The following is a 26,709-nucleotide window of genomic DNA, read 5'->3' on the forward strand; positions in this document are numbered from 1 at the left end:
TAAATCCGTGACATTCTCAGGCTCCCCCCTTCTGTGACAATCATACAGCCGGGCCGTTACATTGCAGACACAAATCCCGCCCCTAGTGACATCACCTGATCAGTAACCAGTCAGAGAAGCTAGCAGGCAAAGAACTACATTTCCCACAATGCACCTCGTGGAGTGTGGCTAGCAGCTACACCTTCTCTCACTAGTTTGTCTCCTGCGAGCTTCCGTACACAGCGTCTTGTTAGAGTGGGGCGTGGACATGTGTAAACTTCAATGGTGGGAAAATGAGACAGTTTTAGCTGCTAGCTGAGCAGTGGTACAGCGCTCTGTAGAAGGCGCTCTCAGTCGGGTGAGTGATTTTTCAATGTGTGTGTTTATTTCATTTCTCATTTTACTTTCACTTTAAGTACTGCATGCTTATTTTTTTCTTTGGGCATTTAGAGATTTAAGTGCTCCGTGAGCCGAGTCCTCCATTGAAGGAGGAGCTATGAGGCCAACCTATCACAGCTACTGTACCATCTTCAGTTGCTTTCAGTATACTGATTAATCCACGGCACAGAATATGCAACTTCAAATACATCTATCAACTGTCTATATGTTAAGCCCCCGGACAAGCAAGTGGTGAAACATGCATGTCAGGACTTGTCTGTCTCATCTAGGATGTGGTGGTGATCTCAGCTGTTTCTCCTTCTCTCCGCTGAATCTTGCAGTCTGTGCTCCAAGCAAAGGAGCATGTGCTGAGACTCACTCTCCCTGTACCTACGAGCAGTTAAGCTGTGGATATATGCTATCACTCTGCTGGACACTTTGCTGTACACTCAGGACTGGTCTAAGTACTTTTGCTACCTATTTTGGCTTGTTAGTTATATCTGCCAATTTTTTGCTCATCTGTGTGTTTCATATCTATAGGCTTGGATCATATTACTAACTTATATAATTAACTTATTCATTTCCTTGCTTGTTAGTTATACACTAGTTTCATACAAGCACTTCACACAGGGGGCTTCAACTTAGGTAGTACTTGACCGGCCGGTCTGAGTGTTCTCATTTCCATATATTTCTTGCCTCTACACTTTATTTACATACTTTGTACTTATTACTGCAGTGTAGCATTTTTCCCCACACCTTAAGGTTCAGTTTATAACAGCTTTGTAGGTCACCACTGCTCCTCATTTTAACCATTTATGTGTATGTGATTAATAAACCTTTATTGATACAATTTGTGTATGTTAGAGTGCTATTCAGGGGATTCTTTTTTTCTGTGTTAGTTTTCATATATATGTGTGTGTGTGTGTGTGTGTGTGTGTATATATGTATATATTTATGTATATATATTTGTGTGTGTGTGACCTTGGGCAAGTCACTTCATATCCTCTGTGCCTCAGGCACCAATGTCATAGATTGTAAGCTCTATGGGGCAGGGACTTGTGTCTGCAAAATGTCTCTGTATAGCGCTACGTAAAACTAGCAGCGCTTTAAAAGAACATGCTGTTATTATTATTATATATAAATGTGTATGTATTTATTTATATAGCACTATTAATGTATATAGCGTTTCACAGTAGTAATACATGTGAAAATCCTATAAATAACAAATACAAATATCAGGTCATGGGAATAAGTGATTTGGACATAAAAGTAACATTTCGGAAGTGTGGACAACTAATACATCTTGTAGATTGCCTTTACAGTGTGATGTCATTGATTCAGTAGATTGTGTGCAGACCAGGACTGCAGTACAGTGTCACTCACATGGATGACTTGCGTGGTAGAAGCTCAAGAACAAGGATGTCAAACTCCAGTCCTCGAGGGCAGCAAACAGGCCAGGTTTTCAGGATATCCCTACTGAAAACCTGGCCTGTTTGGGACCCTCGAGGACTGGAGTTTGACATGCATGCTCTAGACGGAGCACAGCTGTGGGTGGGAGGTGGATTTGCTTTGCATCAAATGGTTTGGAGCAAGGTTTATTGTATGTATTATCATAATAACAATGCAATGCTTAACTTTTATTTCAGGAGGGATGACTGCAGAACAGAAGTGAATATTGAAGCCATGTGTTCCTTTTCTTGCAAAAGAGAAAATTTGAAGGACAGTTGAACAGAATGAAAATTACTACACAGAGACAGATAAGCAATGTGTATATTTCTCATTTACCATTTAGTATTTGTCGTTTTATTGACTCCACACAATCCAGCTGCTACGGGTTTCACATTGAACATTTTCATCTCTACTCTACCCCTTCCTGTGATCTGAACCATGCAAGTTTTCATTGATTCAATACATCATGAGTAGAGTGTGGCTACAGTATGAAGTAAAGACCCAAGGACCACATCTACTACCATTCATAACAAGAACATGTGCAGTAGCGCACAGCTGCAGTTCTATGTGATTGTTATGAAAGGTTGAGGTGGTTCAATTCTATGAATCTGGAGTGGGATGGATCCTGTTTGCATCACATGGTTTCATCTAGGCCAGTAGATTATATAACTCTCAGTACAGGTTACACATGGCATCAGTATTAGTGATGTAAAGAGGAGGAAAGCTTCAATGTGGAGTACAAAGCCAAGTAATGTTGAAGTTACTCCTTTTACCATTTACTTGGTCAGTCTGTACTGTCTACTCCCCACACAGCTGCTAAGGGTCTTCCATTTTAAATACTTTCACCTCCTATTCTGCACTGCTTTGCTGCCCATTATTTAGAAATGCGTTCCAGTCATGTTTACCACTCTGAATCTCTCTGCAGTCATTGATTCAGCACATCATGGGTAGAGCATGGCTACAGATACAGCAAGCTATTATTATTTTACCGGCTGATCACCCATAATATTGCATTAAAACATAGAATATCACTTAATTTCCAAAAGATTCAGTGATGCTGATAATGCAGAATCTCACAACATTTCCCATCATAATGCCATAATGCACCAGAGGAAGAAATAATCCTTGCTATATCTGTACATTGTGTGACGTATTACCTCCATGACCATTGATAGCAAGTACATCTTCTGTATAGAGCGGCTGTGTTATGATGCAGTTATTGATCATCATTGACATAATCACAAGAATCTTATGCAAAGGGAAATTGTCCGCAGCGAAGTGAGATGTGTGCCTGTTTTAAGTCCTCCAGCTTAACGCCCCTACACCTCCCACTACACAGACATACTTACTTATGCATACACTGACATCTGGCATACCTACACACACCCCAGGGCCACTTCCTTCCCCTGATGTCAGGGAGAGGATGGGCATGCAGAGTGCAGTAAGTCTCCACGTTACTCTGGCCAACAGTCTTGGCCTACCCCCAGCATCTGTCACCCACAACATCTGTTCCCTCCTTGTAAAGTGCTGAACTATCTCACCTGGGTCAGTGCTATAGCTGATCACAGTGCCCGATCATGATGTCACTGTGACAGGCAGCAGTGCAGATTGACCGGTCAATCAATGCAGTGCCGCACCATATGCACTAAATGAGATTTCCGTGCCCCCTGTCAGGTTACTCCCTGGGCAGTGACCCTGCTCACCCCCTCCCCTAGTTCCACCTCTGACCACAATTATCTCTCTTGGAGAGTGTAGCAAATTGGTGTTGGTGGAATCTCACCTCTGCCATGCATGGTCACAATCTGGGCACAGGACCCAAATAGTGGGCAATGTGGCACTTCTTACAGTAGAGAATAAGTAACTATATTCTTTACTTGTGTATTAAGGACCTTATTTGCATTAAAATTCAGTCCCCATGGGACCAAGACTTTCTGGCTTACTGAACAAAGTGGAATTATTTCGTAGAGGGTGGAGAATTGTATTTTATCTGAAATTACCCCCTCTGCACAAAATACAAACAATTATACACATACATGTACCTTGTGGAAGTTGTTGCCCTCTATCTTCCTGTGGTCTCTCCCTGTTTCTCACCGTGCCTCCTCCCATTTCCTTGCACCTCTGCGTCTCCGCATATATCCCTATACTCAGAGCCGGCTCCGGTCAGTGACATGGGATGCCCAAATATGAGCATATCCATACATGGGCATCCATGCCACTGACCGGAGCCCACTCTGTTGCGGATATGGAGAGAGACTGGGAGATTTACATCCCCTTATAATTCATATGGTGCATAGTACCGGCACGTATTGTTTTACCGTTACTGTGTACCTTCCTACTTTCACACTGGTACAGTATGTGCTGCAGTGGGACTGAGAGGGATATATTGGTAACACATAGTTATTGTTGGGGGAATTCAATCCATTTTGAAAATAGTAATGCAATGTTTTATACTTTTTTTTTTTGCAGTAATGAAGAATGAAAAAGTTCTGTTAAAATTGAATTGGAGGTGAACTGGAATCATCATCAACTCTGCACCAGTGTGAATTGATGTTCTTTAATGTTCTGATAAGGTACATGCAACATCTCTTCCTCAACCCCTACACCACTCTCTGCCTCTTGCCTCTCTCTCTCCACCTCCCTGCTAAGCGTATTAACCCATCTAATGTAATCCACATTCCATGTCTCACTTTACTCTTCACTTCTCACGTGCCCTCTGGAATGTCTGCTCTCTGACTAACAAGGTCTATTTGTACATGACCTCTTCTGCTCTCATCATCCACCACTTCTCATTCCCCTCACCCCTGTCCTACTAGATACCTCAGCTTAATTGAACTCTCTCCTCTGACATCTACCCTTATCTCTAACCTCTCCTCACTTTCTGCTTAAACTAACTATCTTGTTAACTTTTACAATGCTATCATCTCCTCCTCCTCCCTCCTCCTCCCTCCTCCCTCCTCCATTATATATTTATATGCCCCTTCTAGGCTCTGACACACTCATCCCTCTAAGGCCATGATTATCATGGGCACATGCTTGGTCATCCACAGTGCGTGCGAGCGATGCAGAGCCGCCTCGGACCTCAGTGCAGGGATTGCTGCATACCCCAGCATCTGTCACCCACAAACAATACACACACTAATACTCCCCACAATACACACTATAATACCTCCTCAATACTAATCTCTCCAATAATATTATAGCTCCAAACACAATATACACAACACCCTTACACAAGATACACAATCTAGTACTCTCCTCTGCACCTCTACACACAATATAATACTCCCACACACACAATATACACACTACCCTCCTACCCCCATAAAATACAACCAATAATACACACACACTTTGTGGATGTTGGGACCAGCTCCCGGCATGCACCAGTGAAAGAGAGAGGCCAGCAGAAGCTCGGAAGAACTCCCTCTCTCCATCCATGCCTCCCTCCGTTTCCCATCTTCTCCCTGTCTCTCTCCCTCCCTTTCCTTGCATCTCCCTGCGTCTTTACGTATACCCAGTCAGTGACGGCTCTGGTCACGTGATGCCTTAATATGGGCTTATCCATATATGTTCATCCACGTCACTAATGTGATGCCCGCACTGTTGCGGAGCTGGTACTTACGACGCGCACTTATTGTTTTATCAGTACTGCGTACCTGACTCTACCGGCCTACTTTCAACACTAGTACAATAAGTGCTTCACTACGAGTGAGTGGGGAATATTGGCATCACACAGTCACTGTTGAATATGCCATTCAATCCATTTTGAAAATAGTAATGCAATGTGGTTTTGTTTTGTTTGCTTTTTGCAGTAATGAAGAATGGATAAGTTATATTAAAATTAAATTGGAGGGGAACTGGATTCAGCATTTCATCATGAACTCTGCACTTGTGAGAATTTACCTTCTTGAATGCCCTGACAGGTACACGCAACTTTAAGACTATAATCTGCTGTGCAAGCTTTCGTGCTATACCTCCCCCTCAGGTTTTGATTTATACATTTGCTCCCTCAAGTCATGTCCTCTAATATTTGAAAGCTCTCTCCTAGCATTTTCTCTCTACCACAGAACGTCATCCCAATGTAACCTCTCTCTTGTTCTCTCTGCTTGCTGTTTCCTCACTCCTCTGTTAAACTTTTCTAATTTCTCTAACTTCCACACTCCTGCTTTTATCCACATGTTCTCTTTCCTTCCCCTACCTTTGCATGTGTCTACACACTGCACCATTTGTACAGACCTCTATTGCAGCTATTTCTGCACTGCTCAATGAAAAGCACTCTTTAATATCCTATTCTCTGTGCCCCCTCTCTCTGCGCCCCCTCTTTTGGCGCCTCCTCTCTCTGCGCCCCCTCTCTCTGCGCCTATCTGTCTCATTCTCTCTACGTCCCTCTCTCTCTACATAGAGCTATCTCTGTCTCTCTCTACACCTATCTCTGTGTCTCCTTCTATGTTTGCTGATGTGTGGGATATCTCTTATAATCTTGAACCTGCTCATATACACATCGGGCCTCCCTGCCTCTGCCTCCCTGCTAAGAGTGTTAACCTATCTAATGTAATCCACATTCCTTTCCTTACTTTTCTCTTCCCTTCTCCTGTGCCCTCTGGAATGTCCACTCTTACTAACAAGGGTCTAGTTGTACATGACCTCTTCTGCTCTCATCATTCACAATCAGTCATTCCCCTCACCCCATCTTACCTGTCCCACTGATTTTCCTCTGCTTAATTAAACTCTCCTCTGACATCTACTCTAACCTCTCTGCTCTCTCTCTCTCTTTCTGCTTAAACTGACAATCTTATTAACTCTTACAATGCTATCCTCTATATGCCCCTTCAAGCTCTGACACACTCGTCCCTCTAACCCACACCCTTGGCTAAATTCCCAAACATGTTCATCACACTTCCACTCGCTGTTCTTAATGCCTATGAAGGAAATCTCACACTTGATGTTTGATTTTTCTACAGTAAAAATGTCTCCAGTCCTGTATAAAGCTGCTCTCTGGGGCCAAACCACACTACTTTTTTTCCATATTCATCAACACACAAATTTAATTTACGCTGTCTTTTTTCCCCTGTATTTGACTCCCTCCACTAACCTTCTTCTCACACTTGTCATCCTTCCTTCACTTCTCCTCAAGCATTTGACTACTTCAGAGGCAAGGTGGATGCCACCCACAAGGAGATTCCTTCTGTCCCTTCCCCCTTCTCTCCTTCTACCTAATTCTCCTTCTGCATTTGACTCCTTTTCTTCTCTTACAGAGCTGGAAGCTAATCATCTTCTCTTCTCCCTCTACCACATGCCCTCTAGATCGTATCCCCTCACACCTTACTGCATCTCTTAGTCCCCACTCTCACCCACATCTTCAATTCCTCCCTATTCTCTGGCTCTTTACCCTCTTACTTTAAGCCTGTAGTGGTCACCCTTTTCTCAGAAACAACCTACACCCTATACTAACCCTATACTAACTACCGCCCTGTATCCCTCCTGCTGTTTGTCTCCTAATTGCTAGAATGTCAACATTCTTAAATCACATTCCCTCCTGGATCCTTTACAACCTGCCTTTCGTACAGCTCGTTCTACAGACTGTGCTTAAAGCAAATTCCCAAGGTCACTTTTCCCTACTAATCCTACTTGATCTATCTGCTGCGTTTGATGCTCTCAATCACTCTCCTCCTTCATATTCTAAACTCTCTCTTGGTATCCGTAACACAGTTCTATCCTGGTTTTCATCATAACTTTCCTGTCACACATTCTCCATCTCTGTTGCTAACATGTCTTCGTCTTCTATTGATCTGTCTGTGGGTATACATCAGGGCTCTGTTCTGAGATCTCTCTTTCTCTCTACATACTATCATTTGGTGACCTCATCAACTCTTTGTGACAATCCTATAAATAACAAATACAAATATCAGGTCATGGGAATAAGTGATTTGGACATAAAAGTAACATTTCGGAAGTGTGGACAACTAATACATCTTGTAGATTGCCTTTACAGTGTGATGTCATTGATTCAGTAGATTGTGTGCAGACCAGGACTGCAGTACAGTGTCACTCACATGGATGACTTGCGTGGTAGAAGCTCAAGAACAAGGATGTCAAACTCCAGTCCTCGAGGGCAGCAAACAGGCCAGGTTTTCAGGATATCCCTACTGAAAACCTGGCCTGTTTGGGACCCTCGAGGACTGGAGTTTGACATGCATGCTCTAGAAGGAGCACAGCTGTGGGTGGGAGGTGGATTTGCTTTGCATCAAATGGTTTGGAGCAAGGTTTATTGTATGTATTATCATAATAACAATGCAATGCTTAACTTTTATTTCAGGAGGGATGACTGCAGAACAGAAGTGAATATTGAAGCCATGTGTTCCTTTTCTTGCAAAAGAGAAAATTTGAAGGACAGTTGAAGAGAAGGAAAATTACTACACAGAGACAGATAAGCAATGTGTATATTTCTCATTTACCATTTAGTATTTGTCGTTTTATTGACTCCACACAATCCGGCTGCTACGGGTTTCACATTGAATATTTTCATCTCTACTCTACCCCTTCCTGTGATCTGAACCATGCAAGTTTTCGTTGATTCAATACATCATGAGTAGAGGGTGGCTACAGTATGAAGTAAAGACCCAAGGACCACATCTACTACCATTCATAACAAGAACATGTGCAGTAGCGCACAGCTGCAGTTCTATGTGATTGTTATGAAAGGTTGAGGTGGTTCAATTCTATGAATCTGGAGTGGGATGGATCCTGTTTGCATCATATGGTTTCATCTAGGCCAGTAGATTATATAACTCTCAGTACAGGTTACACATGGCATCAGTATTAGTGATTTAAAGAGGAGGAAAGCTTCAATGTGGAGAACAAAGCCAAGTAATGTTGAAGTTACTCCTTTTACCATTTACTTGGTCAGTCTGTACTGTCTACTCTCCACACAGCTGCTAAGGATCTTCCATTTTAAATACTTTCACCTCCTATTCTGCACTGCTTTGCTGCCCATTATTCAGAGATGCGTTCCAGTCATGTTTAGCACTCTGAATCTCTCTGCAGTCATTGGTTCAGCACATCATGGGTAGAGCATGGCTACAGATACAGCAAGCTATTATTATTTTACCGGCTGATCACCCATAATATTGCATTAAAACATAGAATATCACTTAATTTCCAAAAGATTCAGTGATGCTGATAATGCAGAATCTCACAACATTTCCCATCATAATGCCATAATGCACAAGTGGGAGAAATAATCCTTGCTATATCTGTACATTGTGTGACATATTACCTCAATGACCAATGAGAGCAAGTACATCTTCTGTATAGAGCGGCTGTGTTATGATGCAGTTATTGATCATCATTGACATAATCACAAGAATCTTATGCAAAGGGAAATTGTCCGCAGCGAAGTGAGATTTCAGCCCCCAAACGTCTGTAATATTAATGCAATGTCTTACTTTTGTTGCAGTGAACACTGAAGAGACGGATCTACTACAACACTGTACAGGATGAGCATACGCTACAAGCAGCAAAATGATCTTGCAGTTGACAGTATGTTGTTCTGGTAATGTGCACAATTATTATTTATGGGCTACACACCACAGTGCTGGACATATTCTGTTAACTTCAACTCTACTCCTAACATGGAGATGTCTTCCTGGTGTTACTGATTCAGTACATCATATGCACAGTGTGGTTATGATATGATGGATTGATTTAATGAACCCACCAACCAATGATGACATCTGCATCATCTTCTGTAAAGTGCAGCTACAGCATGATATTATCAGCATTTGGTGCGGTATAATCAGAGGTATCTATGTGCTTTTGTGCCTGTTTTAAGTCCTCCAGCTTAACGCCCCTACACCTCCCACTACACAGGCATACTTACTTATGCATACACTGACATCTGGCATACCTACACACACCCCAGGGCCACTTCCTTCCCCTGATGTCAGGGAGAGGATGGGCATGCAGAGTGCAGTAAGTCTCCACGTTACTCTGGCCAACAGTCTTGGCCTACCTCCAGCATCTGTCACCCACAACATCTGTTCCCTCCTTGTAAAGTGCTGAACTATCTCACCTGGGTCAGTGCTATAGCTGATCACAGTGCCCGATCAGGATGTCACTGTGACAGGCAGCAGTGCAGATTGACCGGTCAATCAATGCAGTGCCGCAACATATGCACTAAATGAGATTTCCGTGCCCCCAGTCAGGTTACTCCCTGGGCAGTGACCCTGCTCACACCCTCCCCTAGTTCCACCTCTGATCACAATTATCTCTCTTGGAGAGTGTAGCAAATTGGAGTTGGGGGAATCTCACCTCTGCCATGCATGGTCACAATCTGGGCACAGGACCCAAATAGTGGGCAATGTGGCACTTCTTACAGTAGAGAATAAGTAACTTTATTCTTTACTTGTGTATTTAGGACCTTATTTGCATTAAATTCAGTCCACATGGGACCAAGACTTTCTGGCTTACTGAACAAAGTGGAATTGTTTCGTAGAGGGTGGAGAATTGTATTTTATCTGAAATTACCCCCTCTGCACAAAATACAAACAATTATACCCATACAAGTACCTTGTGGAAGTTGTTGCCCTCTATCTTCCTGTGGTCTCTCCCTGTTTCTCACCGTGCCTCCTCCCATTTCCTTGCACCTGTGCGTCTCCGCATATATCCCTATACTCAGAGCCGGCTCCGGTCAGTGACATGGGATGCCCAAATATGAGCATACCCATATATGGGCATCCATGCCACTGACCGGAGCCCGCTCTGTTGCGGATATGGAGAGAGACTGGGAGATTTACATCCCCTTATAATTCATATGGTGCATAGTACCGGCACGTATTGTTTTACCGGTACTGTGTACCTTCCTACTTTCACACTGGTACAGTATATGCTGCAGTGGGACTGAGAGGGATATATTGGTAACACATAGTCATTGTTGGGGGAATTCAATCCATTTTGAAAATAGTAATGAAATGTTTTTTACTTTTCTTTTTTTTCAGTAATGAAGAATGAAACATTTCTGTTAAAATTGAATTGGAGGTGAACTGGATTCATCATCAACTCTGCACCAGTGTGAATTGATGTTCTTTAATGTTCTGATAAGGTACATGCCACATCTCTTCCTCAACCCCTGCACCACTCTCTGCCTCTTGCCTCTCTCTCTCCACCTCCCTGCTAAGCGTATTAACCCATCTAATGTAATCCACATTCCATGTCTCACTTTACTCTTCACTTCTCACGTGCCCTCTGGAATGACTGCTCTCTGACTAACAAGGTCTATTTGTACATGACCTCTTCTGCTCTCATCATCCACCACCTCTCATTCCCCTCACCCCTGTCCTACTCGATACCTCAGCTTAATTGAACTCTCTCCTCTGACATCTACCCTTATCTCTAACCTCTCCTCACTTTCTGCTTAAACTAACTATCTTGTTAACTTTTACAATGCTATCATCTCCTCCTCCCTCCTCCTCCTCCCTCCTCCTCCTCCCTCCTCCATCATATATATGCCCCTTCTAGGCTCTGACACACTCATCCCTCTAAGGCCATGATTATCATGGGCACATGCTTGGTCATCCACAGTGTGTGCGAGCGATGCAGAGCCGCCTCGGACCTCAGTGCAGGGATTGCTGCATACCCCCAGCATCTGTCACCCACAAACAATACACACACTAATACTCCCCACAATACACACTATAATACCTCCTCAATACTAATCTCCCCAATAATATTATAGCTCCAAACACAATATACACAACACCCTTACACAAGATACACAATCTAGTACTCTCCTCTGCACCTCTACACACAATATAATACTCCCACACACACAATATACACACTACCCTCCTACCCCCATAAAATACAACCAATAATACACACACACTTTGTGGATGTTGGGACCAGCTCCCGGCATGCACCAGTGAAAGAGAGAGGCCCGCAGAAGCTCGGAAGAACTCCCTCCATCCGTGCCTTCCTCCGTTTCACATCTTCTCCCTGTCTCTCTCCCTCCCTTTCCTTGCATCTCCCTGCGTCTTTACGTATACCCAGTCAGTGACGGCTCTGGTCACGTGATGCCTTAATATGGGCTTATCCATATATGTTCATCCACGTCACTAATGTGATGCCTGCACTGTTGCGGAGCTGGTACTTACGACGGGCACTTATTGTTTTATCAGTACTGCGTACCTGACTCTACCGGCCTACTTTCAACACTAGTACAATATGTGCTTCACTACGAGTGAGTGGGGAATATTGGCATCACACAGTCACTGTTGAATATGCCATTCAATCCATTTTGAAAATAGTAATGCAATGTGGTTTGGTTTTGTTTGCTTTTTGCAGTAATGAAGAATGGAAAAGTTATATTAAAATTAAATTGGAGGGGGACTAGATTCAGCATTTCATCATGAACTCTGCACTTGTGAGAATTTAACTTCTTGAATACCCTGACAGGTACACGCAACATTAAGACTATAATCTGCTGTGCAAGCTTTCGTGCTATACCTCCCCCTCAGGTTTTGATTTATACATTTGCTCCCTCAATTCATGTCCTCTAATATTTGAAAGCTCTCTCCTAGCATTTTCTCTTTACCACAGAACGTCATCCCAATGTAACCTCTCTCTTGTTCTTTCTGCTGGCTGTTTCCTCACTCCTCTGTTAAACTTTTCTAATTTCTCTAACTTCCACACTCCTGCTTTTATCCACATGTTCTCCTCTTTCCTTCCCCTACCTTTGCATGTGTCTACACACTGCACCATTTGTACAGACCTCTATTGCAGCTATTTCTGCACTGCTCAATGAAAAGCACTCTTTAATATCCTATTCTCTGTGCCCCCTCTCTCTGCGCCCCCTCTTTTGGCGCCTCCTCTCTCTGCGCCCCCTCTCTCTGCGCCTATCTGTCTCATTCTCTCTACGTCCCTCTCTCTCTACATAGAGCTATCTCTGTCTCTCTCTACACCTATCTCTGTGTCTCCTTCTATGTTTGCTGATGTGTGGGATATCTCTTATAATCTTGAACCTGCTCATATACACATCGGGCCTCCCTGCTAAGAGTGTTAACCTATCTAATGTAATCCACATTCCTTTCCTTACTTTTCTCTTCCCTTCTCCTATGCCATCTGGAATGTCCGTTCTCTGACTAACAAGGCTCTAGTTGTACATGACCTCTTCTGCTCTCATCATTCACAATCAGTCATTCCCCTCACCCCATCTTACCTGTCCCACTGATTTGCCTCTGCTTAATTAAACTCTCCTCTGACATCTACTCTAACCTCTCTGCTCTCTCTCTCTTTCCGCTTAAACTAACAATCTTATTAACTCTTACAATGCTATCCTCCTATCTATATGCCCCCTCTAGGCTCTGACACACTTGTCCCTCTAGCCCACACCCTTGGCTAAATTCCCAAACATGTTCATCACACTTCCACTCGCTGTTCTTAATGCCTATGAAGGAAATCACACAATTGATATTTGATTTTTCTACAGTAAAAATGTCTCCAGTCCTGTATAAAGCTGCTCTCTGGGGCCAAACCACACTACTTTTTTTTCACATTCATCAACACTCAAATTTAATTTACGCTGTCTTTTTTTCCCTGTATTTGACTCCCTCCACTAACCTTCTCCTCACACTTGCCATCCTTCCTTCACTTCTCCTCAAGCATTTGACTACTTCAGAGGCAAGGTGGATGCCACCCACAAGGAGATTCCTTCTGTCCCTTCCCCCTTCTCTCCTTCTACCTAATTCTCCTTCTGCATTTGACTCCTTTTCTTCTCTTACAGAGCTGGAAGCTAATCATCTTCTCTTCTCCCTCTACCACATGCCCTCTAGATCGTATCCCCTCACACCTTACTGCATCTCTTAGTCCCCACTCTCACCCACATCTTCAATTCCTCCCTATTCTCTGGCTCTTTACCCTCTTACTTTAAGCCTGTAGTGGTCACCCTTTTCTCAGAAACAACCTACACCCTATGTGCCTTACTAACTACCGCCCTGTATCCCTCCTGCTGTTTGTCTCCTAATTGCTAGAATGTCAACATTCTTAAATCACATTCCCTCCTGGATCCTTTACAACCTGCCTTTCGTACAGCTCGTTCTACAGACTGTGCTTAAAGCAAATTCCCAAGGTCACTTTTCCCTACTAATCCTACTTGATCTATCTGCTGCGTTTGATGCTCTCAATCACTCTCCTCCTTCATATTCTAAACTCTCTCTTGGTATCCGTAACACAGTTCTATCCTGGTTTTCATCATAACTTTCCTGTCACACATTCTCCATCTCTGTTGCTAACATGTCTTCGTCTTCTATTGATCTGTCTGTGGGTATACATCAGGGCTCTGTTCTGAGATCTCTCTTTCTCTCTACATACTATCATTTGGTGACCTCATCAACTCTTTGTGACAATCCTATAAATAACAAATACAAATATCAGGTCATGGGAATAAGTGATTTGGACATAAAAGTAACATTTCGGAAGTGTGGACAACTAATACATCTTGTAGATTGCCTTTACAGTGTGATGTCATTGATTCAGTAGATTGTGTGCAGACCAGGACTGCAGTACAGTGTCACTCACATGGATGACTTGCGTGGTAGAAGCTCAAGAACAAGGATGTCAAACTCCAGTCCTCGAGGGCAGCAAACAGGCCAGGTTTTCAGGATATCCCTACTGAAAACCTGGCCTGTTTGGGACCCTCGAGGACTGGAGTTTGACATGCATGCTCTAGAAGGAGCACAGCTGTGGGTGGGAGGTGGATTTGCTTTGCATCAAATGGTTTGGAGCAAGGTTTATTGTATGTATTATCATAATAACAATGCAATGCTTAACTTTTATTTCAGGAGGGATGACTGCAGAACAGACGTGAATATTGAAGCCATGTGTTCCTTTTCTTGCAAAAGAGAAAATTTGAAGGACAGTTGAAGAGAAGGAAAATTACTACACAGAGACAGATAAGCAATGTGTATATTTCTCATTTACCATTTAGTATTTGTCGTTTTATTGACTCCACACAATCCGGCTGCTACGGGTTTCACATTGAATATTTTCATCTCTACTCTACCCCTTCCTGTGATCTGAACCATGCAAGTTTTCGTTGATTCAATACATCATGAGTAGAGTGTGGCTACAGTATGAAGTAAAGACCCAAGGACCACATCTACTACCATTCATAACAAGAACATGTGCAGTAGCGCACAGCTGCAGTTCTATGTGATTGTTATGAAAGGTTGAGGTGGTTCAATTCTATGAATCTGGAGTGGGATGGATCCTGTTTGCATCATATGGTTTCATCTAGGCCAGTAGATTATATAACTCTCAGTACAGGTTACACATGGCATCAGTATTAGTGATTTAAAGAGGAGGAAAGCTTCAATGTGGAGAACAAAGCCAAGTAATGTTGAAGTTACTCCTTTTACCATTTACTTGGTCAGTCTGTACTGTCTACTCTCCACACAGCTGCTAAGGATCTTCCATTTTAAATACTTTCACCTCCTATTCTGCACTGCTTTGCTGCCCATTATTCAGAGATGCGTTCCAGTCATGTTTAGCACTCTGAATCTCTCTGCAGTCATTGGTTCAGCACATCATGGGTAGAGCATGGCTACAGATACAGCAAGCTATTATTATTTTACCGGCTGATCACCCATAATATTGCATTAAAACATAGAATATCACTTAATTTCCAAAAGATTCAGTGATGCTGATAATGCAGAATCTCACAACATTTCCCATCATAATGCCATAATGCACAAGTGGGAGAAATAATCCTTGCTATATCTGTACATTGTGTGACGTATTACCTCAATGACCAATGAGAGCAAGTACATCTTCTGTATAGAGCGGCTGTGTTATGATGCAGTTATTGATCATCATTGACATAATCACAAGAATCTTATGCAAAGGGAAATTGTCCGCAGCGAAGTGAGATTTCAGCCCCCAAACGTCTGTAATATTAATGCAATGTCTTACTTTTGTTGCAGTGAACACTGAAGAGACGGATCTACTACAACACTGTACAGGATGAGCATACGCTACAAGCAGCAAAATGATCTTGCAGTTGACAGTATGTTGTTCTGGTAATGTGCACAATTATTATTTATGGGCTACACACCACAGTGCTGGACATATTCTGTTAACTTCAACTCTACTCCTAACATGGAGATGTCTTCCTGGTGTTACTGATTCAGTACATCATATGCACAGTGTGGTTATGATATGATGGATTGATTTAATGAACCCACCAACCAATGATGACATCTGCATCATCTTCTGTAAAGTGCAGCTACAGCATGATATTATCAGCATTTGGTGCGGTATAATCAGAGGTATCTATGTGCTTTTGTGCCTGTTTTAAGTCCTCCAGCTTAACGCCCCTACACCTCCCACTACACAGGCATACTTACTTATGCATACACTGACATCTGGCATACCTACACACACCCCAGGGCCACTTCCTTCCCCTGATGTCAGGGAGAGGATGGGCATGCAGAGTGCAGTAAGTCTCCACGTTACTCTGGCCAACAGTCTTGGCCTACCTCCAGCATCTGTCACCCACAACATCTGTTCCCTCCTTGTAAAGTGCTGAACTATCTCACCTGGGTCAGTGCTATAGCTGGTCACAGTGCCCGATCAGGATGTCACTGTGACAGGCAGCAGTGCAGATTGACCGGTCAATCAATGCAGTGCCGCAACATATGCACTAAATGAGATTTCCGTGCCCCCAGTCAGGTTACTCCCTGGGCAGTGACCCTGCTCACACCCTCCCCTAGTTCCACCTCTGATCACAATTATCTCTCTTGGAGAGTGTAGCAAATTGGAGTTGGGGGAATCTCACCTCTGCCATGCATGGTCACAATCTGGGCACAGGACCCAAATAGTGGGCAATGTGGCACTTCTTACAGTAGAGAATAAGTAACTTTATTCTTTACTTGTGTATTAAGGACCTTATTTGCATTAAATTCAGTCCACATGGGACCAAGACTTTCTGGCTTACTGAACAAAGTGGAATTGTTTCGTAGAGGGTGGAGAATTGTATTTTATCTGAAATTACCCCCTCTGCACAAAATACAAACAATTATACCCATACAAGTACCTTGTGGAAGTTGTTGCCCTCTATCTTCCTGTGGTCTCTCCCTGTTTCTCACCGTGCCTCCTCCCATTTCCTTGCACCTCTGCGTCTCCGCATATATCCCTATACTCAGAGCCGGCTCCGGTCAGTGACATGGGATGCCCAAATATGAGCATACCCATATATGGGCATCCATGCCACTGACCGGAGCCCGCTCTGTTGCGGATATGGAGAGAGACTGGGAGATTTACATCCCCTTATAATTCATATGGTGCATAGTACCGGCACGTATTGTTTTACCGGTACTGTGTACCTTCCTACTTTCACACTGGTACAGTATATGCTGCAGTGGGACTGAGAGGGATATATTGGTAACACATAGTCATTGTTGGGGGAATTCAATCCATTTTGAAAATAGTAATGAAATGTTTTTTACTTTTCTTTTTTTTCAGTAATGAAGAATGAAACATTTCTGTTAAAATTGAATTGGAGGTGAACTGGATTCATCATCAACTCTGCACCAGTGTGAATTGATGTTCTTTAATGTTCTAATAAGGTACATGCAACATCTCTTCCTCAACCCCTGCACCACTCTCTGCCTCTTGCCTCTCTCTCTCCACCTCCCTGCTAAGCGTATTAACCCATGCCCTCTAGATCGTATCCCCTCACACCTTACTGCATCTCTTAGTCCCCACTCTCACCCACATCTTCAATTCCTCCCTATTCTCTGGCTCTTTACCCTCTTACTTTAAGCCTGTAGTGGTCACCCTTTTCTCAGAAACAACCTACACCCTATGTGCCTTACTAACTACCGCCCTGTATCCCTCCTGCTGTTTGTCTCCTAATTGCTAGAATGTCAACATTCTTAAATCACATTCCCTCCTGGATCCTTTACAACCTGCCTTTCGTACAGCTCGTTCTACAGACTGTGCTTAAAGCAAATTCCCAAGGTCACTTTTCCCTACTAATCCTACTTGATCTATCTGCTGCGTTTGATGCTCTCAATCACTCTCCTCCTTCATATTCTAAACTCTCTCTTGGTATCCGTAACACAGTTCTATCCTGGTTTTCATCATAACTTTCCTGTCACACATTCTCCATCTCTGTTGCTAACATGTCTTCGTCTTCTATTGATCTGTCTGTGGGTATACATCAGGGCTCTGTTCTGAGATCTCTCTTTCTCTCTACATACTATCATTTGGTGACCTCATCAACTCTTTGTGACAATCCTATAAATAACAAATACAAATATCAGGTCATGGGAATAAGTGATTTGGACATAAAAGTAACATTTCGGAAGTGTGGACAACTAATACATCTTGTAGATTGCCTTTACAGTGTGATGTCATTGATTCAGTAGATTGTGTGCAGACCAGGACTGCAGTACAGTGTCACTCACATGGATGACTTGCGTGGTAGAAGCTCAAGAACAAGGATGTCAAACTCCAGTCCTCGAGGGCCGCAAACAGGCCAGGTTTTCAGGATATCCCTACTGAAAACCTGGCCTGTTTGGGACCCTCGAGGACTGGAGTTTGACATGCATGCTCTAGAAGGAGCACAGCTGTGGGTGGGAGGTGGATTTGCTTTGCATCAAATGGTTTGGAGCAAGGTTTATTGTATGTATTATCATAATAACAATGCAATGCTTAACTTTTATTTCAGGAGGGATGACTGCAGAACAGAAGTGAATATTGAAGCCATGTGTTCCTTTTCTTGCAAAAGAGAAAATTTGAAGGACAGTTGAAGAGAAGGAAAATTACTACACAGAGACAGATAAGCAATGTGTATATTTCTCATTTACCATTTAGTATTTGTCGTTTTATTGACTCCACACAATCCGGCTGCTACGGGTTTCACATTGAATATTTTCATCTCTACTCTACCCCTTCCTGTGATCTGAACCATGCAGGTTTTCGTTGATTCAATACATCATGAGTAGAGGGTGGCTACAGTATGAAGTAAAGACCCAAGGACCACATCTACTACCATTCATAACAAGAACATGTGCAGTAGCGCACAGCTGCAGTTCTATGTGATTGTTATGAAAGGTTGAGGTGGTTCAATTCTATGAATCTGGAGTGGGATGGATCCTGTTTGCATCATATGGTTTCATCTAGGCCAGTAGATTATATAACTCTCAGTACAGGTTACACATGGCATCAGTATTAGTGATTTAAAGAGGAGGAAAGCTTCAATGTGGAGAACAAAGCCAAGTAATGTTGAAGTTACTCCTTTTACCATTTACTTGGTCAGTCTGTACTGTCTACTCTCCACACAGCTGCTAAGGATCTTCCATTTTAAATACTTTCACCTCCTATTCTGCACTGCTTTGCTGCCCATTATTCAGAGATGCGTTCCAGTCATGTTTAGCACTCTGAATCTCTCTGCAGTCATTGGTTCAGCACATCATGGGTAGAGCATGGCTACAGATACAGCAAGCTATTATTATTTTACCGGCTGATCACCCATAATATTGCATTAAAACATAGAATATCACTTAATTTCCAAAAGATTCAGTGATGCTGATAATGCAGAATCTCACAACATTTCCCATCATAATGCCATAATGCACAAGTGGGAGAAATAATCCTTGCTATATCTGTACATTGTGTGACGTATTACCTCAATGACCAATGAGAGCAAGTACATCTTCTGTATAGAGCGGCTGTGTTATGATGCAGTTATTGATCATCATTGACATAATCACAAGAATCTTATGCAAAGGGAAATTGTCCGCAGCGAAGTGAGATTTCAGCCCCCAAACGTCTGTAATATTAATGCAATGTCTTACTTTTGTTGCAGTGAACACTGAAGAGACGGATCTACTACAACACTGTACAGGATGAGCATACGCTACAAGCAGCAAAATGATCTTGCAGTTGACAGTATGTTGTTCTGGTAATGTGCACAATTATTATTTATGGGCTACACACCACAGTGCTGGACATATTCTGTTAACTTCAACTCTACTCCTAACATGGAGATGTCTTCCTGGTGTTACTGATTCAGTACATCATATGCACAGTGTGGTTATGATATGATGGATTGATTTAATGAACCCACCAACCAATGATGACATCTGCATCATCTTCTGTAAAGTGCAGCTACAGCATGATATTATCAGCATTTGGTGCGGTATAATCAGAGGTATCTATGTGCTTTTGTGCCTGTTTTAAGTCCTCCAGCTTAACGCCCCTACACCTCCCACTACACAGGCATACTTACTTATGCATACACTGACATCTGGCATACCTACACACACCCCAGGGCCACTTCCTTCCCCTGATGTCAGGGAGAGGATGGGCATGCAGAGTGCAGTAAGTCTCCACGTTACTCTGGCCAACAGTCTTGGCCTACCTCCAGCATCTGTCACCCACAACATCTGTTCCCTCCTTGTAAAGTGCTGAACTATCTCACCTGGGTCAGTGCTATAGCTGATCACAGTGCCCGATCAGGATGTCACTGTGACAGGCAGCAGTGCAGATTGACCGGTCAATCAATGCAGTGCCGCAACATACTGCTGCGGCACAGTTTATTCGAGCATTTGCCCGTTCTGTGCCGCAGCAGTAGCCTGGCGCGCGCCCGAGTGTGACGGGCGCACGCCGAAGCAGCGGAAGAGCGCCCTCCGATCGGGGCGCTCTCCCTACCGCTGCCGGGTCCGCCGGGTCCCCCGGAACCCCCTGCCGCTGTCCCGCGATCGCGGGACACCAGGGCTCCCTCGGGGAGCCCCTGGACATGCGTGCAGCGGGCGCACGCTCCCGATGATGCGTGACCGCGCGTCTATGACGCGCGGCACGCCGAGGGGCGGCCACTAGCAAGCCGGGAGATTTCCCGGCTTGCGGTACCGACCACACTTCAATAAAGTGTGTCGGTAGTGTATGCACTAAATGAGATTTCCGTGCCCCCAGTCAGGTTACTCCCTGGGCAGTGACCCTGCTCACACCCTCCCCTAGTTCCACCTCTGATCACAATTATCTCTCTTGGAGAGTGTAGCAAATTGGAGTTGGGGGAATCTCACCTCTGCCATGCATGGTCACAATCTGGGCACAGGACCCAAATAGTGGGCAATGTGGCACTTCTTACAGTAGAGAATAAGTAACTTTATTCTTTACTTGTGTATTAAGGACCTTATTTGCATTAAATTCAGTCCACATGGGACCAAGACTTTCTGGCTTACTGAACAAAGTGGAATTGTTTCGTAGAGGGTGGAGAATTGTATTTTATCTGAAATTACCCCCTCTGCACAAAATACAAACAATTATACCCATACAAGTACCTTGTGGAAGTTGTTGCCCTCTATCTTCCTGTGGTCTCTCCCTGTTTCTCACCGTGCCTCCTCCCATTTCCTTGCACCTGTGCGTCTCCGCATATATCCCTATACTCAGAGCCGGCTCCGGTCAGTGACATGGGATGCCCAAATATGAGCATACCCATATATGGGCATCCATGCCACTGACCGGAGCCCGCTCTGTTGCGGATATGGAGAGAGACTGGGAGATTTACATCCCCTTATAATTCATATGGTGCATAGTACCGGCACGTATTGTTTTACCGGTACTGTGTACCTTCCTACTTTCACACTGGTACAGTATATGCTGCAGTGGGACTGAGAGGGATATATTGGTAACACATAGTCATTGTTGGGGGAATTCAATCCATTTTGAAAATAGTAATGAAATGTTTTTTACTTTTCTTTTTTTTCAGTAATGAAGAATGAAACATTTCTGTTAAAATTGAATTGGAGGTGAACTGGATTCATCATCAACTCTGCACCAGTGTGAATTGATGTTCTTTAATGTTCTGATAAGGTACATGCAACATCTCTTCCTCAACCCCTGCACCACTCTCTGCCTCTTGCCTCTCTCTCTCCACCTCCCTGCTAAGCGTATTAACCCATCTAATGTAATCCACATTCCATGTCTCACTTTACTCTTCACTTCTCACGTGCCCTCTGGAATGACTGCTCTCTGACTAACAAGGTCTATTTGTACATGACCTCTTCTGCTCTCATCATCCACCACCTCTCATTCCCCTCACCCCTGTCCTACTCGATACCTCAGCTTAATTGAACTCTCTCCTCTGACATCTACCCTTATCTCTAACCTCTCCTCACTTTCTGCTTAAACTAACTATCTTGTTAACTTTTACAATGCTATCATCTCCTCCTCCTCCCTCCTCCTCCTCCCTCCTCCATCATATATATGCCCCTTCTAGGCTCTGACACACTCATCCCTCTAAGGCCATGATTATCATGGGCACATGCTTGGTCATCCACAGTGTGTGCGAGCGATGCAGAGCCGCCTCGGACCTCAGTGCAGGGATTGCTGCATAACCCCAGCATCTGTCACCCACAAACAATACACACACTAATACTCCCCACAATACACACTATAATACCTCCTCAATACTAATCTCCCCAATAATATTATAGCTCCAAACACAATATACACAACACCCTTACACAAGATACACAATCTAGTACTCTCCTCTGCACCTCTACACACAATATAATACTCCCACACACACAATATACACACTACCCTCCTACCCCCATAAAATACAACCAATAATACACACACACTTTGTGGATGTTGGGACCAGCTCCCGGCATGCACCAGTGAAAGAGAGAGGCCCGCAGAAGCTCGGAAGAACTCCCTCCATCCGTGCCTTCCTCCGTTTCACATCTTCTCCCTGTCTCTCTCTCTCCCTCCCTTTCCTTGCATCTCCCTGCGTCTTTACGTATACCCAGTCAGTGACGGCTCTGGTCACGTGATGCCTTAATATGGGCTTATCCATATATGTTCATCCACGTCACTAATGTGATGCCCGCACTGTTGCGGAGCTGGTACTTACGACGGGCACTTATTGTTTTATCAGTACTGCGTACCTGACTCTACCGGCCTACTTTCAACACTAGTACAATATGTGCTTCACTACGAGTGAGTGGGGAATATTGGCATCACACAGTCACTGTTGAATATGCCATTCAATCCATTTTGAAAATAGTAATGCAATGTGGTTTTGTTTTGTTTGCTTTTTGCAGTAATGAAGAATGGAAAAGTTATATTAAAATTAAATTGGAGGGGGACTAGATTCAGCATTTCATCATGAACTCTGCACTTGTGAGAATTTAACTTCTTGAATACCCTGACAGGTACACGCAACATTAAGACTATAATCTGCTGTGCAAGCTTTCGTGCTATACCTCCCCCTCAGGTTTTGATTTATACATTTGCTCCCTCAATTCATGTCCTCTAATATTTGAAAGCTCTCTCCTAGCATTTTCTCTTTACCACAGAACGTCATCCCAATGTAACCTCTCTCTTGTTCTTTCTGCTTGCTGTTTCCTCACTCCTCTGTTAAACTTTTCTAATTTCTCTAACTTCCACACTCCTGCTTTTATCCACGTGTTCTCCTCTTTCCTTCCCCTACCTTTGCATGTGTCTACACACTGCACCATTTGTACAGACCTCTATTGCAGCTATTTCTGCACTGCTCAATGAAAAGCACTCTTTAATATCCTATTCTCTGTGCCCCCTCTCTCTACGCCCCCTCTTTTGGCGCCTCCTCTCTCTGCGCCCCCTCTCTCTGCGCCTATCTGTCTCATTCTCTCTACGTCCCTCTCTCTCTACATAGAGCTATCTCTGTCTCTCTCTACACCTATCTCTGTGTCTCCTTCTATGTTTGCTGATGTGTGGGATATCTCTTATAATCTTGAACCTGCTCATATACACATCGGGCCTCCCTGCTAAGAGTGTTAACCTATCTAATGTAATCCACATTCCTTTCCTTACTTTTCTCTTCCCTTCTCCTATGCCATCTGGAATGTCCGTTCTCTGACTAACAAGGCTCTAGTTGTACATGACCTCTTCTGCTCTCATCATTCACAATCAGTCATTCCCCTCACCCCATCTTACCTGTCCCACTGATTTGCCTCTGCTTAATTAAACTCTCCTCTGACATCTACTCTAACCTCTCTGCTCTCTCTCTCTTTCCGCTTAAACTAACAATCTTATTAACTCTTACAATGCTATCCTCCTATCTATATGCCCCCTCTAGGCTCTGACACACTTGTCCCTCTAGCCCACACCCTTGGCTAAATTCCCAAACATGTTCATCACACTTCCACTCGCTGTTCTTAATGCCTATGAAGGAAATCACACAATTGATATTTGATTTTTCTACAGTAAAAATGTCTCCAGTCCTGTATAAAGCTGCTCTCTGGGGCCAAACCACACTACTTTTTTTTCACATTCATCAACACTCAAATTTAATTTACGCTGTCTTTTTTTCCCTGTATTTGACTCCCTCCACTAACCTTCTCCTCACACTTGCCATCCTTCCTTCACTTCTCCTCAAGCATTTGACTACTTCAGAGGCAAGGTGGATGCCACCCACAAGGAGATTCCTTCTGTCCCTTCCCCCTTCTCTCCTTCTACCTAATTCTCCTTCTGCATTTGACTCCTTTTCTTCTCTTACAGAGCTGGAAGCTAATCATCTTCTCTTCTCCCTCTACCACATGCCCTCTAGATCGTATCCCCTCACACCTTACTGCATCTCTTAGTCCCCACTCTCACCCACATCTTCAATTCCTCCCTATTCTCTGGCTCTTTACCCTCTTACTTTAAGCCTGTAGTGGTCACCCTTTTCTCAGAAACAACCTACACCCTATGTGCCTTACTAACTACCGCCCTGTATCCCTCCTGCTGTTTGTCTCCTAATTGCTAGAATGTCAACATTCTTAAATCACATTCCCTCCTGGATCCTTTACAACCTGCCTTTCGTACAGCTCGTTCTACAGACTGTGCTTAAAGCAAATTCCCAAGGTCACTTTTCCCTACTAATCCTACTTGATCTATCTGCTGCGTTTGATGCTCTCAATCACTCTCCTCCTTCATATTCTAAACTCTCTCTTGGTATCCGTAACACAGTTCTATCCTGGTTTTCATCATAACTTTCCTGTCACACATTCTCCATCTCTGTTGCTAACATGTCTTCGTCTTCTATTGATCTGTCTGTGGGTATACATCAGGGCTCTGTTCTGAGATCTCTCTTTCTCTCTACATACTATCATTTGGTGACCTCATCAACTCTTTGTGACAATCCTATAAATAACAAATACAAATATCAGGTCATGGGAATAAGTGATTTGGACATAAAAGTAACATTTCGGAAGTGTGGACAACTAATACATCTTGTAGATTGCCTTTACAGTGTGATGTCATTGATTCAGTAGATTGTGTGCAGACCAGGACTGCAGTACAGTGTCACTCACATGGATGACTTGCGTGGTAGAAGCTCAAGAACAAGGATGTCAAACTCCAGTCCTCGAGGGCAGCAAACAGGCCAGGTTTTCAGGATATCCCTACTGAAAACCTGGCCTGTTTGGGACCCTCGAGGACTGGAGTTTGACATGCATGCTCTAGAAGGAGCACAGCTGTGGGTGGGAGGTGGATTTGCTTTGCATCAAATGGTTTGGAGCAAGGTTTATTGTATGTATTATCATAATAACAATGCAATGCTTAACTTTTATTTCAGGAGGGATGACTGCAGAACAGAAGTGAATATTGAAGCCATGTGTTCCTTTTCTTGCAAAAGAGAAAATTTGAAGGACAGTTGAAGAGAAGGAAAATTACTACACAGAGACAGATAAGCAATGTGTATATTTCTCATTTACCATTTAGTATTTGTCGTTTTATTGACTCCACACAATCCGGCTGCTACGGGTTTCACATTGAATATTTTCATCTCTACTCTACCCCTTCCTGTGATCTGAACCATGCAAGTTTTCGTTGATTCAATACATCATGAGTAGAGTGTGGCTACAGTATGAAGTAAAGACCCAAGGACCACATCTACTACCATTCATAACAAGAACATGTGCAGTAGCGCACAGCTGCAGTTCTATGTGATTGTTATGAAAGGTTGAGGTGGTTCAATTCTATGAATCTGGAGTGGGATGGATCCTGTTTGCATCATATGGTTTCATCTAGGCCAGTAGATTATATAACTCTCAGTACAGGTTACACATGGCATCAGTATTAGTGATTTAAAGAGGAGGAAAGCTTCAATGTGGAGAACAAAGCCAAGTAATGTTGAAGTTACTCCTTTTACCATTTACTTGGTCAGTCTGTACTGTCTACTCTCCACACAGCTGCTAAGGATCTTCCATTTTAAATACTTTCACCTCCTATTCTGCACTGCTTTGCTGCCCATTATTCAGAGATGCGTTCCAGTCATGTTTAGCACTCTGAATCTCTCTGCAGTCATTGGTTCAGCACATCATGGGTAGAGCATGGCTACAGATACAGCAAGCTATTATTATTTTACCGGCTGATCACCCATAATATTGCATTAAAACATAGAATATCACTTAATTTCCAAAAGATTCAGTGATGCTGATAATGCAGAATCTCACAACATTTCCCATCATAATGCCATAATGCACAAGTGGGAGAAATAATCCTTGCTATATCTGTACATTGTGTGACGTATTACCTCAATGACCGATGAGAGCAAGTACATCTTCTGTATAGAGCGGCTGTGTTATGATGCAGTTATTGATCATCATTGACATAATCACAAGAATCTTATGCAAAGGGAAATTGTCCGCAGCGAAGTGAGATTTCAGCCCCCAAACGTCTGTAATATTAATGCAATGTCTTACTTTTGTTGCAGTGAACACTGAAGAGACGGATCTACTACAACACTGTACAGGATGAGCATACGCTACAAGCAGCAAAATGATCTTGCAGTTGACAGTATGTTGTTCTGGTAATGTGCACAATTATTATTTATGGGCTACACACCACAGTGCTGGACATATTCTGTTAACTTCA

At 43.3% G+C, this 26,709-nt stretch overlaps 1 long non-coding RNA gene across 2 annotated transcripts; it reads left to right on the forward strand.

Moving 5' to 3' along the window:
* The first annotated feature begins 247 nt into the window (after positions 1-247).
* LOC142476210 (uncharacterized) lies at positions 248-26,594 on the forward strand. Of its 2 annotated transcripts, none has more exons than XR_012791429.1 (14): positions 248-337; positions 2,004-2,123; positions 4,273-4,376; positions 5,619-5,729; positions 8,123-8,242; positions 9,263-9,358; positions 10,803-10,906; positions 12,148-12,258; positions 14,643-14,762; positions 15,783-15,878; positions 17,323-17,426; positions 22,914-23,024; positions 25,409-25,530; positions 26,549-26,594. It is a non-coding gene; the product is annotated as an uncharacterized LOC142476210 (long non-coding RNA). The 2 variants fall into 2 exon arrangements; XR_012791428.1 differs by lacking the exon at positions 248-337 and adding an exon at positions 548-821.
* Positions 26,595-26,709: the final 115 nt, after the last annotated feature.

The sequence above is a fragment of the Ascaphus truei genome, unplaced genomic scaffold (genome assembly GCF_040206685.1).
Source record: "Ascaphus truei isolate aAscTru1 unplaced genomic scaffold, aAscTru1.hap1 HAP1_SCAFFOLD_1493, whole genome shotgun sequence".
Taxonomy (NCBI): Eukaryota; Metazoa; Chordata; class Amphibia; order Anura; family Ascaphidae; genus Ascaphus; species Ascaphus truei.